Source organism: Sus scrofa, chromosome 10 (assembly GCF_054392235.1).
Source record: "Sus scrofa isolate SSC_HxYL_T2T_F1_AM1 chromosome 10, Sscrofa_HxYL_maternal_Yorkshire_Landrace_v2.0, whole genome shotgun sequence".
NCBI lineage: Eukaryota > Metazoa > Chordata > Mammalia > Artiodactyla > Suidae > Sus > Sus scrofa.
The window spans coordinates 37,630,798-37,646,623 of record NC_139392.1 but is presented as its reverse complement, the minus strand read 5'-3'; positions in this window follow the sequence as shown (position 1 = coordinate 37,646,623).

Genomic DNA, 15,826 nt, shown 5'->3' with positions numbered 1-15,826 from the left:
CAGGCCACACTGCATAATTGAAGAATAGAAATATTTTCACCATTATCATTTTAAGAACACAATTGGCACAATAAAGAACTACTTTAGACGAGTACTATAGAGGGGCAGAGCGAGGTGGTGGAGGACTAAAAGGTTGCACTCACCCTCTCACACAAACACATCAAAGAAATACATGTACATGTAAGTTACACAGAACTTCAGCTGAATGCTGGCAGAAGAACTTAAGCCTCCAAAAAGGGCAAGAAACTCTTGACATAACTGGGAGAAGAAAAGGAAAATAAAAGAGAGAGATGGAATCAGGATTGCACTAGCATTCCAGGAAGGGAGCCTTGAAGGAGAAAAGAAAACCATACCCTGGGAAGTCACCTAACTGATGTAAAGATCAGCCAAGCCAGAGGGACCTCAAAGTCACCAAGAAAAGTGCAGCAGCAGGACTGAGAACATCAAAACAGAGTGAGAACCACAAGATTATCTGAACCACCAGCCCAGACATCACAGTCATATATTCTTGGTGTGGGGGATGGATACTGAGCCTTAGACTCCAGAGGTCAGTCCCCAGGAGAAGATTGGGTTTGGTGGTGTGGTGACAGACTGAGGGGCTAAGAACCAGTGTGCCATGGGCAGAGGAGCAGTATATCACAGGCTTGGGAGTGGAAAGCCAGAGCAGAGGGAACTGGGGAGAAGGTCAAAACACTTAGGAGAGGCAAGGCACCATTGTTGGGGAGGGAGAGAAGAGGAGGGGCGGACCCCTATAGGAAACTCCTGGAGCCTGAGCCTATGCATGAGCCAGCAGGCTCACAGAGGGTGGGGCATTTCTGGCACAGGCTGCATGGGTGGAGAAGCTGCTTGCTAGTCTGCAGCAGACCAGAGAGTTCTGGATCAGGCCACCTCAGGCATGAAGCTGCTTGCTACCCATGGCAGACCAGATGGCTTTGGCACAGGCAGCCTGTGTCTTGGGGCCACTTGCTAGTCTGTGGTATACTGGGCATCTCTGATGCAGGCAGCCTGTGGCATGAAGCCCTTCACTAGCCAGACAGCTCTGGCTCAGACTGCACATGGCAAGAAACCTCTTGCTCCTATATGAGGGATTGGGCACTTCTTGTGCAGGCTACTGGTAGCCAGGCCCCTCTAGTGTGGGCTAAGGGCATCAGGGGGCAAAGTGTGGCACAGTGCCCACCATGCACCCTTCACTGTTCCTCTCACTCCACTGGGAACACATCCACCCTGCAGCTGCCACTGTTAATCACTTTGGGTGGCACACAGACAGTTGGTTACTGTCCCTTCCCAAGACCACACAACTAGGAGCAGTGGTCTAAGTGGTACAGGGGGTGTCTTACATGGCCTGCACGAAATGGGGGCAAACCATCACAGTTATCCCTGACTCTGTAGGTGGATATGGCCCACCACCATTGTGGATACCTGAATAAAAATCACTTGCAGCCCCAACCACCTCAGAGGGCACCACAGAGAAGGACATTATGATGGACCACCAACTTTTATTGGTCTCGCGCCCCTGGAAGCAAACCCACCCAGGTACTGCCACTGCCAAAGCCTCTTGACAGTGCCCAGATGCTTGATCACTCTGCCTTCCCAGTAATCTGCAACTAATAGCAACTGTGTAGCACCTCATGTGGGGGCTAAATAGGATGAGGTGATCTTTGCACGGGCTACAGGAGGTAGGGGCAAACCACCACAGTTATCTCTGGCTCCAGAGGTAGGAGTGGCCTAGCCCCTCTAGGGGTCAGAGAACAGGCACCACTCGCAGCCCCAATCACATCAAAGTCACACAGAGGAGGGCACTGTGACCAAACACCACCTGTTGGTGATCTCACACCCCTGGAACACACTGGCCCTGCTACTGCCACTGCTGGATTCTCCAAGAAGTACCCATATGCCTGATCTCTGTCACTTCCCAGGGTCCTGCAACTAGGAACCAGTCTGTGCAGCACCTCCTATGTGGGCTAAGAGAGTCAGGTTTCTTCTTGCATGGTCTACAGGTGGCAGGGGCAAACCACCACAGTTATCATTGATTCTAGAGGTCGTCATGGCCCACTCCAACTAGGAGTCCCTGAATATGCACCACCTGTGGTTCCAATCACCTCAGAGGAGGGCATTGCAATTCAACACTAGCTGTTGTTGCTCTCACTCTCCTGGGAATTCACGCACATTCTGTTGCTACTGCCAAATGCCCTGGTCACCTTGTAGATTAGCCTAGAGCTCATTATCACTTCCCAGAGCCCTGCAACTAGCAGTACCCTGTGCCACCTTCCTGCAGGTCCTTGCTGCTGGTGAGAGTCCAGCAACCAGGCACAGACTACTGGCCCTACGCATTGCCTCCTTCTCCCTGAAAACACACTGAGCATCCTGGGGATAGCAGATTGCTCACACTGAAGAAAGAGACAGCAAATAATCAAACTCCTACACCAAAAATAAACAGTAACCCCCCAAATACAAAGGGGTGCACTTGCATAGAAGTAGCCTTACAAGACTACAGTTTGTCTTCCCCAAACTCACAGAAAAAGAAAAAAACACAAGAAAGATGAAGAAGCTCAGAAACCATTGTCAGTTAAAGGAACAGGAGAATTCACCTAAAGCAGTCAACAATGAAACAGACCTCTGCAGTCTAACAGACAATGACTTCAAAGGGGAGATAATGAAAATACTAAAGGAATTAAGGCTGAATATCAAGGAATTGAGATGACACAAATAGCAATGCAGATTCCCTTAGAAAGGAACTAGAAAATATAAGGAGCCAAGAACAGCTAGAAAATTAATTTTCAGAGATGGAAACTGAGGTAAAGGCAATAAAGAGCAGATTTAATAATGAAAAGCAACGAATTAGCAACTTGGAAGATAGAATAATGGAAACCACTAAATCAGGACAGCAGACAGAAAACCAAAAGAAGAAATATTAAAGCAATATAAGAGATCTATGGGATAATATAAAGCAGGCCAATCTATGCATAATAGGAATTCCAGAAGGAGAAGAAAATGAAAACATGATTGAAAATATCTTTGAAGAAAGTATGTCTGAAAACTTTCCAAAACTAAGGGAAACTAATATCAAGATACAGCAAGCACAGAGGGCCCCAAACAAGTTATACCCAAACAGGCCCACATGAAGACATAATAAAAATGGCAAAAGTTAATGATGAAGAGCAGATTATAAAGGCAGCAAGAGAAAAGCAGTGTCAATTATAAGGGCACCCCCCATAAGGTTATCAGATGATTTCTCTAGAGAATCATTACAGCCCAGATGGGAGTGGCAAGATATATTTAAAGTGTTGATAGGAAAAAAATTTGCCACCTAGAATACTCAACCCAGAAAGAATATCATTTAAAATAGAAGGGGAAATAAAGAATTTATCCAACAAACAAAGCTAAAAGAGTACAGCAATACTAAACCTTTCTAAAAGAAATTCTTATAGGGCTTCTCTAAAAAAAAAAAAAGAAGGGAGAAATAGAAAGGAGGAAACCACAAGTGGAATGCAATCACTTAAATAAGCCAGCATACAGATCTAATTATGAAGATGTTCAATAAATAGATAAATAAAAAAGACATAGAAATTTCACAATAGTCCCCCTCTAAATATAGATTATTTTTTTTAATTAAAAAATTTAATGATTGGAGTTCCCATCATGGCTCAGTGGTTAACGAATCTGACAAGGAACCATGAGGTTGTGGGTTCAATCCATGGCCTTGCTCAGTGGGTTAAGCATCCGGCGTTGCCATGAACGGTGGTGTAGGTTGCAGCCAAACCTTGGATCTGGCATTGCTGTGGCTCTGGTGTAGGCCAGGAGCAACAGCTCTGATTAGACCCCCTAGCCTGGGAACCTCCATATGCCATGGGTGCAGCCCTAGAAAAGACAAAATAAAAATTAATGATGTGTTTGAACCCATACGGCTATCAGGCAAAAGCAAGCAGATATAGGAGGTTGTTAACATACTTAAGAAACAGGGAAACCACAAATCAAAACCAAACATCACATTCAAAAAAACTGAAAAGTACTCAATCATAAAATAAATGGAAACCATCCAACCAAAAAAAAAAAAGAAATGAAGAAAAGAGAAACACAGAGACAAGTGGAAAACAAGGTCTAAAATGGCAATAAATACGTATCTATCAATAATCACCTTAAATGTTAATGGACTGAATGCTCTAATCAAGAGACACAGAGTGACAGATTGGACAAAAAAGCCAAAACCTACAATCTGCCTCCCTCAAGAGACTCATCCTAGGGCAACGGACACATATAGATTGAAAGTGAGGGGATGGGAAAAGATATTTCATGCCAATGGACATGACAGGAAAGCAAGAGTTATAATACTCATATCAGACAAAACAGACTTTAAGATGAAGGTGGTAAAGAAAGACAAAGAAGGACACTATTTAATGGTCATGAGATCCATTCAAGAAGAGGATATTATAATCATCAATATATATGCCCCTAATATAGGAGCATCCAGATACCTACAACAAATACTAACAAACATAAAAGGAGAAATCAATGGGAATATGATCATAGTAGGAGATTTCAACACCACACTCCCATCAATGGACAGATCCTCTAGACAGAAAATCTTAATAAGGCAACAGAGATCCTAAATAACACAATAGAAAAGTTAGACCTAATCAAAATATTCAGGAGATTACATCCAAAGTGTCAGAATATGTATTCTTTTCAAGTGCACAGGGAACATTCTTGAGGATAGATCTCAAACTGGGGCACAAAACTAACCTCAACAAATTTAAGTGTATAGAAATTGTTTCAAGTGTCTTCTCTGATCACAATGACATGCAACTAGAAATCAACCACAGGAAAAGAAATGACAAAAAACACAGGTCTTGGAGACTAAACAACATGCTACTAAAAACCCAATGGGTCAATGAGGAAATCAAGAAGGAAATTAAAAAATACCTTGAGAAAAGTGATAATGATGACATAACCTCTCAAAATCTATTGGATGCCACAAAAGAAGTGCTTAGAGGGAAATTCATAGCAATACAGGCCTTCCTCAGAAAAGAAGAAAGATCTCAAATTGACAGCTTAACTTATGTCTATGTCTAACCACTTCTGATGAATCTATACATGTATGTGCAACCGGGTCAACACACTGTACAGTAGAAAATTGACAGAACACTGTAAACCAGCTATAAATATATATATATATATATATATATATATATATACATATGTAAAAAAATAGAAAAGTAGTATAAACTTTACCTGATGTGAAATCCAATATTTTAATAGGGTTTATAATTATCACTTAATTTGTATTTGAAAACAATATTTAAAATATTTGATACATGCATGTTTGATCAAGTAAAAATGAATTATTATAATAACATTTAAAAATCAGGTAGTTTCCTTCCTAACTGTTCCATTTCCACAATACTAGATAATTGGACTCCATAATAAGCTCATGTGTATCAAAAACCTAAATTCATAATTGGTTAACTGTTTTTTTTCCTTGTCATATTGGTTTTGTATTCATGAAAACTCAAGGAGACATTCAAAATTATATTTTAATGCTATCAAAGTTCTAATTTTCTGTTCATTTATATTATATGGAATGATTGTGTTGTTGGCAAGGTCTGCTAATGCTGATAAAATACCCCTGAGGTCCAATTAGCCTACGTTAAGAAACTATAGAATTTGCCTGCAAGCAGGGTATGCAGTAGCAATTTTGCGTGTGTGTGTGTGTGTGTGTGTGTGTGTGTGTGTGTGTGTGTGTGTGTGTGTGTGTGTGTGTGTCTTTTGTCTTTTTAGGGCTGCATCCACAGCATATGGAGGTTCCAGGCTAGGGGCCTAAACTGAGCAGTTGCTGCCAGCCTACACGAGAGCCACAGCAATGCCAGATCTGAGCCATCTCTGTGACCCAGACCACAGCTCAAGTCAATGCTGGATCCTTAACTTTTTTTCTTTCATGGTAGCACTTTTAAGACTTATCCAGTGATATCATTTATAAATCAACAAAGAAACATAGAAGCTGAGTTGCAGTTGGCATTTGTAATCTTACAACCTTTCTTGGGGAAGTAGCAGCTGCCTGGGGTCCTGGCCAAGAAGTTATATCAGACAAGTTTGTAGGTGAGATTTTTTTCCAGAACTTGTATAATTATAGACTCTCATGTTTAAATGAATCTTACACATCAGGAAATCACCCTTCATCCTCACCCATCTCACAGTTAAATCCCTTTTTCAGTACACAAAGCATCATAAACTATAGATGCATGTACAATACTACCAACTTAGAGGTAAAAATAATTTTAGGATATGTTTCTTTATTGACATAAATTTAAAATATAATATAATAAACTTGCTTATAATTAAATTAGTCAGAATAATACTGCAAAATTTGCATCCATAATTTTCTTCATTTAAGAATACTACTTAAGAATGTTCTCACATTCTTTTACATTTACATTAATTTACATTTACATTACATTTACATTATATTACATTTACATTAATTTTTACAACACCTGTTAAAAAATTGTACATTAATCAAAGAGAAACACCATTTTAATTATCCATTTCTCTATTATTCAAAAATCAATATTTCTAAATTTTCACCAGCTCTTAATGATTGCGATGACATATATGTGAGTAGTAATCTTTCTCCTTTAATAATGATTTATTTAGTGTTTATTCCTAGATGTTATATTGTGGATCAAAAAAAACACATAACATATTTCTTTGTGGTTACTTCTAAAAAACTTTTCTTAATTATGTCTAACACTTACATAAAGTTAAGTAAATGGTAGTAAAGTTAAGTAAGTTATTAATGTTACTTACTTTATGTACACAATAATCCTTTCTGATTTATTAGGCAAGCCCACCTTGGAATAAGGGAATGCAACAGAGCTGCTGCACATGGTACCCATATATATAGAATCTTCATTTTTGGATAATTAAAAAATAAAGCTCTTGGCCATTGTGGCACAGCATAAATGGATCCAACTAGGAACCATGAGGTTGCAGGTTTGATCCTTGTCCTCACTCAGTGGGTTAAGGATCTGGCATTGCCCTGAGCTGTGGTGTAGGTCACAGACAAAGCTTGGATCTGGTGTTGCTGTGGCTCTGGCATAGATCAGCAGCAATAGCTCTGATTAGACCCCCTAGCCTGGGAACCTCCACATGCCACTGGTGCAGTACTAAAAAGCAAAAATAAATAATAAATAAATAAATAAAACTTTGAAAATGAAGATTTATTTTGCTTGATAGATCTTTTTGTAGTGGACACCTATGCAAGAAGTTTTTTTTCTTTAATTTGTATGGCTGCACCCACAGCATATGTAAGTTCCTAGGCCAAGGACTGAATCTGAGAAACAGCTACAACATATACCACAACTGAAACAAAGTTTGATTAGCTCACTGCCTTAAGCCAGTTTATGAACCCACACCTCCAGAGCAATCTTAGCTGCTGCAGTAAGATCTTAACCTAGTTTGACATAGCAGGAATGACAGTAAGGGTTTTTTTTAATTTTATTTTGTTATTTTTTTAACAAGTCCACAGGAGTTCCTGCTATGGCACAGTGGAAAGGATCCAGTTAGTATCCATGAGGTTGTGGGTTTGATCCCTGACCTCTCAGTGCATCAGGGATCTGGCATGGCCATTAGCTATAGTCTGGGTCACAGATGAGGCTCCAGACTGGCACTGCTGTGGCTGTGGCATAGGCCAGCAGCTACAGCTCCAATTTGACCCCTACCCTGGGAACTTCCATGTGCCACAGGTCCAACCCTGAAAAGCAAACAACAACAACAACAAAACAAACCAAAAAAGAAATCTATAGAAGCTATATATTTACTGACTAGGATGATTTTAAATTGTATGTGGAACATAATTTTGAAGAAGAAAAATATCAATTAACAAAACACTAATTATCTAGAGTAAATGAGGAAGTACTTAGGTTTTCCATGTGGCAATTAAATATTTTCATAATGTGTGTCAGAAAGTATTAAAGGGTGGAGAGCTTCCTCTCTGTGTCCATTTATGTTTCTCATAATGTGGAGAGAAATGATAAACAGTGGGAGAACTGGGGCACTTGAATTTCCCCCAGGTTTATGGTCTGGAGAAGCAGTCTTATTCTTACCCATGGAGAATGTCAATCCACTAAGCTTTTACTCATCACCTAATTAGGTTCAGACATTGCAGACATCATGCCAGGAACTAGAGTAAGTGAGGAAACACACCTGGATAGTTTTGTGTTCTGGTGGGTACAATGGAGCGTGTGTCACCAATGACTTATACAGAGTTCTGGAAACTCTCTGCTTGTAAGAGGTATTATTTGATGGTGTCTTTCTTTTCACATTTAGAGTTGAGAGCTCAAAGGTCAATTCTCATGGAAGAGGGGATAATTCTTACGTCTGTGGGGCAACTCCTCAGTTTATAAAATATATTTGAGGATTACAATGTGTAAGCCCACAGACACAGGGGATGTTCAGAAGCATGGGACACTGAGATGACTTGGCAAAGTCACTTGGACTTAGGAGAAAGAGGATAAACCTCATCTTCTGTAGATAGAACAGTGGTTTCTCACTAAATCACACATAAAATAATTCCCCATAGAAATTTCTATGGTGACAGGTACTAAGTACTCAAGCAAATCACATTGTGGCTTGACTTTCACATGGATTGCTCTCATCAGACACCTCAGATGCAGATGGACATGCCCTCTCACAACCTCACCAATAGGAATGCCCAGGGCACAAGGGTCCGTGCCCCTATGCCTGACTGGGTACCTAACAGCTGTAAAAACACTGACACCAGCCCTCCCCAACCATAAAGAAAAGCAATTATGAAAAATGCTCTGATTCTGAAATCCTATCAGTTGTCATGAAAGTTAATTTCTGAGAGAGTTACACAGTGTAGATGGCATTTGCAAACCAAGCATGAACACTTTTCAAAGACATAGCAGCACTGCTAAGAACCAGAGTGACACTAATTGGTCACATTCCCAGGTCCCTTCTGTGAGACCCACAAATCACACAGGCAGACAAATGAGAGGTTAAATCCACATCTGACAATAACTTATAATTTTTATCATATTAATACTCTATTCTACTGCAGAGCCATCAACAAGAGCTGTGTCATGGTAGAAGCATTCAGAAACTTTGAGGTCTCTCTGGCTGCAAGGCTGAAATCAATTCACTGTAGGGGGATTCCTCTTGCCCAAGGATGCAAAAGGCTCTACTCTCTTTCTGAGCTTCTGCCTTGGGTGGGTGAGCTCCTCCTTGCTGGGGAAGATGATCCAGCTACTCCAAGCAATTAGGTTAGTTTAGCAGACAGCCTGGACCCCAATGCTGGGAAAGCTGACCCCAAGTGCCTGAATGTGAGTCTGTCACTCTCCAATGACAAAGGCTGAATCCTTGAGGAAAACTGAGAACACCTCTCAGGACATGAGGCAGGGTGGGTGTTGTCTGTGAACTCCAGTGACTGCCAGCAACACCCCCCCACCCTTGGCTGAGTGAGAAGAACATCTGTAAACTCCAACACTGCAAGCAAACTCCATAGGTTTGAGCAAGTGAGACAGTGTGTAGCTCACCAATTCATGCTCAGAGAATCATTGCTGACCTCTGGTTCCAATGACATGGACACCCAAAGACAAGGTCCCTTACATATCAGCATCCAAAGAGGGCCTGAGGCTCCCCCACCCCCCACAATGGCAGCAGAAAGAATCCTGAGAGCAGGTGAGTGCTGAGCAGAGCACAGTCTGGGAATTACCTCCCAGGGGACCTGGGTGGAATTTGTGGATAAGCCAGAAACCAGTGTTCAATGTCACATAGTGGATAGGGCTGTGGATGCTGAGTCTGTGGTGTATATGTCAGCCATGCACAAAGAAATATCCTGCTCCAAAAAATGCCAAGAGGCCCCTACTGAGAAACTTCTAGAAGGAGCAGGAGCTTGGAGGTCAGAAAGGCTTGGGTTTATAACCCAACTCCATGACTCTAGCATTGTTATCCTGGACAAAATTCCCAACCTAGCAGTCATATTAATGTGATAGAAACCATGGCAGCTACGTAACTTGTAGAGGTATTTTAAGTATCAAAACACAGATAATAATGCTGTTATGGTTTGAACTGGGTTCCTCCATAAGATAAGAATTCTTGCCTTTTAAGGAGATCTGATGTTAGTGGACTGGGATGTTGGTTAAGGATAAGGTCTTGCTGTGAGCTGTGATGTAAGTTTCAGATGCATTTTGGATCCTTAATTGCTATGGCTGTGGCATAGGCCTGCAGCTGTAGCTCACTTTCAACCCCTAGCCTGGGAAAGTCCATATGTAAATAAATAAATAGATAGAAAGAAAGAAAGAAAGAAAGAAAGAAAGAAAGAAAGAAAGAAAGAAAGAAAGAAAGAAAGAAAGAAAGAAAGAAAGAAAGAAAGAAATTATGAAATCCCCCTTGACATCTTAAATCCCCATACCCTAGCCCACTTTGAGACCTGCAGGCTGCTTGACCTCCTCCATCTCTCACAGATTCAACTCCCTCTCACTTTGCCCATCACCAGAGTCTGGTCTAGGACTCCCTGCACCACCTCCTGCCATCCTGCCCACTTCCACAGAGTCACCAACAAAGGCCTGACAACTCCATCTTTCAACTCCACAGGGAAATACACTGACAACTAAGGTCCAGCTCCTTTGTTCTGTATTTCCAGTAAATGCATTTCTCCCCATCCAAGTAATGGTTGCAGTCACAGTCAACACCAATCAAGGGCCATGTGCTTCACATGGGTCCTCTTTGATTCAGACAAGAACTGGTGAGGCAGGTACTACTGTGCCATCTTGTAGTATCCCATGGAAAGAAAGGCACAGCAAGACCAAATTGCTTCCAAAGTCACACAGCTGTTGGCCAATGAGGGCAGGAATCAAACCCATACTGGCTGACTTAAGAGGTGATGAGGTTACATGGCAACCCTACAGCAGCCTTACACTTACCAGGTTGTATTAAGCAGACATTAGGCTTGATACAGTGTAGTGGACTCACAGTGTCAACAAACTCTGCAAAGTCATTCCATCAAGATGTGGAGCCTTATTTCCATCTACTTGAATCTTGGCTGGGCAAGCAGCTAGTTTTGTCCAATAGGATGTGGCAGAAATGAAGCCAGGCAACTGCTAAGGCTGAGCCTTTGGAGAGCTGTGGTTCCCATCCCCCTCTCAGAACAGCCAACTTTTTGGAAGCCAGGTCCCACATAAGGGGTCTATCACTCCAGGCCCTAGAGGGCCTTGCCCACAATGAGAGGGGACAGCCAGGACTTCTGTGGGGCGGCTGAATACCACCAGTTCATCCCATATGAAAGACCAGCCCACAGAGTCCCAAGATAATAAAACTTTTTTTTTTACTTTTTTCCTCATTAAAAGGTACTTTATTTATTTTTATTGAACTATAGTTGATTTACAATGTTTTGTCATTTTCTGGTGTATGGCAGCTATTCTTTTTCAGATTATTTTCCATTATAGGCTATCAGAAGACAATGAATATAGTTCCCTGTGAAATACAGTAGGACCTTGTTTATCTATTTTAAACAAGGTAATTTGTATCTGCTAATCCCAAAATCTTTAATTTATTCCCTCCTTCACTTTGGTAACTATAAATTTGTTTCTTATGTGTGTGAGTCTGTTCTTTTATGTAAATAAGTTCATCTCTATCATTCTTTTTTACATTCCACATATAAGTGATATCATTCTTGTCTTTTTCTGTTTAACTTCACTTAGTATGTCACTTCAAATAAAGCAGTTATAGTTTTCAGTCCCTAAATTTCGGGGTTGTTTTCTCAAGCAGGGGTTGATGACAGGAGAGCACTAGACTGGAATTTGCTCCAAGGGTGGGGGTGGGGGTGGGTTTGTCCATGCTAATTGATAGACAGCACTGGCCACTGAGCACAGCCTTCAACCACCTTGCCCTGGGAGAGCAAATAAGACTTTGATGGATGTTCCACCACCTCCAAAGCTGCAACAGGACCACTGACACGCAGGTGGGGAAAGCATCAAAGTGTCTTCAGAACAGGAAGAGGGCACCCCCACCACCACCAATGCCTGGCCCCTGCACCCCTCCCCCACCCCAAATCAGCAAAATGGCCCAGAAAAACACCCCCAGCTCTCCACCCCCCAGAACACATGATTCCACTTCAGGCTAAGGGTTTCCAACCATGACCCATAAGGTCCTTCCAGAAACAGATTCTTTCCCTCTGGGGAGGTTGAAGTCTGTGCAAGGCAACAGGAAAAGAGTTCATGATCAGAGGTGACATAGGAGGAAGCACAGGGATGTGAACACTGGAAGATAGAAATAACTTTAGCCAGGTGAATTGCCTTGGCAACCAGGTAGAGCAGCAGAGACAATGCGTGAGAGTCAAGTGAACTTGGTGTGGGGTTGGGACATATAATGTTGGTGCCCAGTGTCCTGTCTTTTCCTATATCCTTGAGCAGTGCCCATTCTCACTGGCTGAGCACCTACTGTATACTCTGGTACTGGGCTCACCAAGGTGAACGGGACAGTGTCCAGATGGTGCACAGGTCTGCCCTGACCTTTTCTCCAGTGAGAGGGTATCACTGCCTCAGTCCATCAGGTGATAGAGTCAAGGCAGGTGCTGCCAACCCTGGAGTTCTTGGAGCAAAGCTTCCACCTGGAAGGTTGAGCCCCTGGAAGCTGCCAGGCCACAGGCATGACAGCCAATGCCAGGGCCCAGTGTCTCAGAGGGAAGAGGATAACAGAGTCCTCCCAGCCCCTGGACCAGATGCTTGGGTAGGGCCTGAAGCCATCAACCATACAGCTTTCCAAACAGCCATGTTCTGGGTTCTTGTTCCCAAGCCTACTCTTGGACTTGCTTTGCTCAGGTGAGAACACACATCCTAGAGTTTGGAAACTGAGACCTCTTTTAATAAAGGAAGAAATTTTAGATAAAAAAGGAAAAGTGTGATGATGAACGAGGAGACAAATCAACAAGCAAAAAGCCTGCAGGAAAAATGATGATCTGGAAGATTAGGGCTCAGGTATAACCCATGCAGCAGAACCAGCATTTGCATAGCACTGCTTAGAACCTATAAACACCTTAATTGTATGCAAACACCTTGCATTTTGAGACAGTCTTTTAAGTTTTATTATTCATTTCTCATGTTTCATTGTGTCTTTGTTAATGTCCACTTTTATCTTTCATTATTTTATCTTTTGCAGCAAAATTCCTTACAGCCAATTTGTTAGGCAGAGAAAGTTCAGCAAAGATGCCTACAGGGAACACATCTCAAACCACCAATGTGAGCTCTCACACAGACAGCTGGCTGGCCAGTCTCCCTGAATGGAACAGGACAATGCTCTGATCTCCCAAGCTGTCCCAGGACCTCGAACCTTCATGATGGTGCCATAAATGAAAAGATACTCAAGGCATGGGTTAATGGAATAGCCTGCACCAGCCTAAATTGGAAAGGCTTGCCTTGATCAGGAAAATTATTCAATTCATTTTTATACTTTCTGCTTGTCATTACTAGAATGCTCTCTTAACCAATGCAAATTGCAAGGAAATCTATACTTAAGAAAATTTGCAAAAGATCTGCTAGGAAATCTTAAACTTAAGGTTTCTTCTTTCCTAGGGTTTTGTTACCCAGCCATCAGGAGGTATCAGCTCATAAAGGTGACAGGAAAAAGCAAGCCCCAGAAAACATAATCAAGCCTGTTTAATTAAGTCATGTGCAGGGTGCCCAGGAAATGGCTTCTCTAAAGTACTACAGCTTCATTGGGAAAGTTTTGTCAAAGGTTAGCATCCAGTGCAGACAAAAGCATAGCCACTCATTCTTCCTTAATATATTAAAAAATCTGGAGAACTGAACCTGGCTATCTGCTAAGTACTAGGACAAGAAAAAGGGAGTAAGGAAGTCCTTCCAAAAGTCACCTTGTCAGGTGTACAGAGACTGATGTCTCCTGGCTGATGCCAAGAGGTAACGTTGGAGACAAGGCTGTGCCTAAGCCAGGTGCTTCCATCGTGTTATATTCACACCCCAAAAGCTGCTGGCATCTGAAACTATGGTGACCATCACAGGAGCTGGCTGGGAGGGCTTCCCATCCACAGACTATGGGCAACCACAACACAGCCTTGCAATAATTTCAAGTCAAAGGGAACTTTAATATTTTGCCAGAAGGAGATACCCACTTCTTTGTTTACCTACTATCTGCAGGGCTATTCCATATCCCAAAGCAGGAGCTAGAGTGATATTCTTCCTGATGCCTGGCAGAGGAAGCACCAAAACTACCATCACAGCAGGGGATAACTGAGCCTTAGTAATACCTCCCACTTCTCCAGGGTCAACGTGCACTCCCTGGCCACCAGGACCAGAGTCCCTATCTAGCTGTCCATCAGCATGCCATTGCCTCTGGCCTGCCTCTGGTGAATTCTCTGCCTAGAGATCTCTGTCCCTTTTGGGTCCTTGGTGCCTATATTAGTTAGTTTGGGCTGCTGGAAAAAAGTGCCACAGGTGGGGTGACAACAGACCTTTACTGTTTCTTAGCCTTGGGGCTGCAACTCCAAGGTCAAGGTGTGGGGAGGGTGGTTTCTGTGGGTGATCTGCCTGCCAGGGAAGGATCTACTGCAGGCCCCTCCCATCGCTGGTGGATGGACAAATTCATGTTCACATGGTCTCTCCCCCGTGCACATCTGTCTCCAAATTCCCCTTCTTAAAAGAACACAGGTCACTTTGGAGTGCGGCCCACCCTAATGACCTCATTTTTCCTTAATTTACCTCTTTAAAGGCCTTCCTTCCAAATACATCCACGTTCTTTGTGTCTGTGTGTGTTTTGCCATTGTTAATTTTCACATTTTGATGTTAAAGCACTTGAGGTTCTTTTTCTTAAAATTTTATTGTACTATATTTTCAGGTGTACAGCAAAGTGAATCAGTTATACATATACATATATCCATTCTGCTTTCCCATATAGGTTATTACAGCCTATTGAATAGATTTCCCTGTGCTATACAGTAGGTGCTTGTGAATCACCTAACCTTTGCAGTAGTATATATATGTTAGTCCCATCCTCCCAATCCCCTCTCTCTCCTCCATGGATTCCCCTATGGTAACCTTAAGATTGGTTTTGAAATCCAAATGCAATCACATTCTGAGGCACTGAAGGTTATCACTTGAATTTGGGGGGACATATCTCAGCCCACAACATCACTGCCAAGAGCATCATCATTTTGTTACAGGGAAATCATAGCACAAAAGAAGCCCAAAGTCTTAAAAAACCAAAGGGACTCATATCAACTCCAGGATGGGGTGAACCAGAAGGGTGGGTGTCCAGAGAACTCAAGGGAAAAATCTTTCTTCATGTCGCCATCAATGTTGCACCTGAGGTCTGTGTGCAGGTGGCTGGGCCTCAGATGTAACTAAGAGGCAGGAAGATAGGCACGTGTTGGAGTCAGTGCCCAGTGGGGTCAGTGCTAAGACCTGACTCAGCCCCCTGAGGGAGTGTAGGAAAGGTACAGCCAAGTCTGCTGCAGCCCCCAACCTCTACCTTCAACTATCCCACAAGTCACATTAGCCCACAACATCTCTAACCCCAATGTTACTCCCTCATTAGTCTCTGAATCACCTCCTTTTTTAAGCTCAAATTTTATTTCAAATGAATAACCAGAATCAAGCTAGTAAACATGACTTAACTGCTGAATCCAAAGGGTGGGCCTGGAGAGGTGGGAGGCAGATTTCAAGGTGAGGACCAGTGAGAGAGATACAGGATTCCTGGACCCATGAAGTTATAAGATGTTACAGGTGGGGGTGGAGGATCTGATGAATTGGGCATAACGTGTCCTCAGAGCCAAGCTGGAAGTAACTAAAAAGTCTTA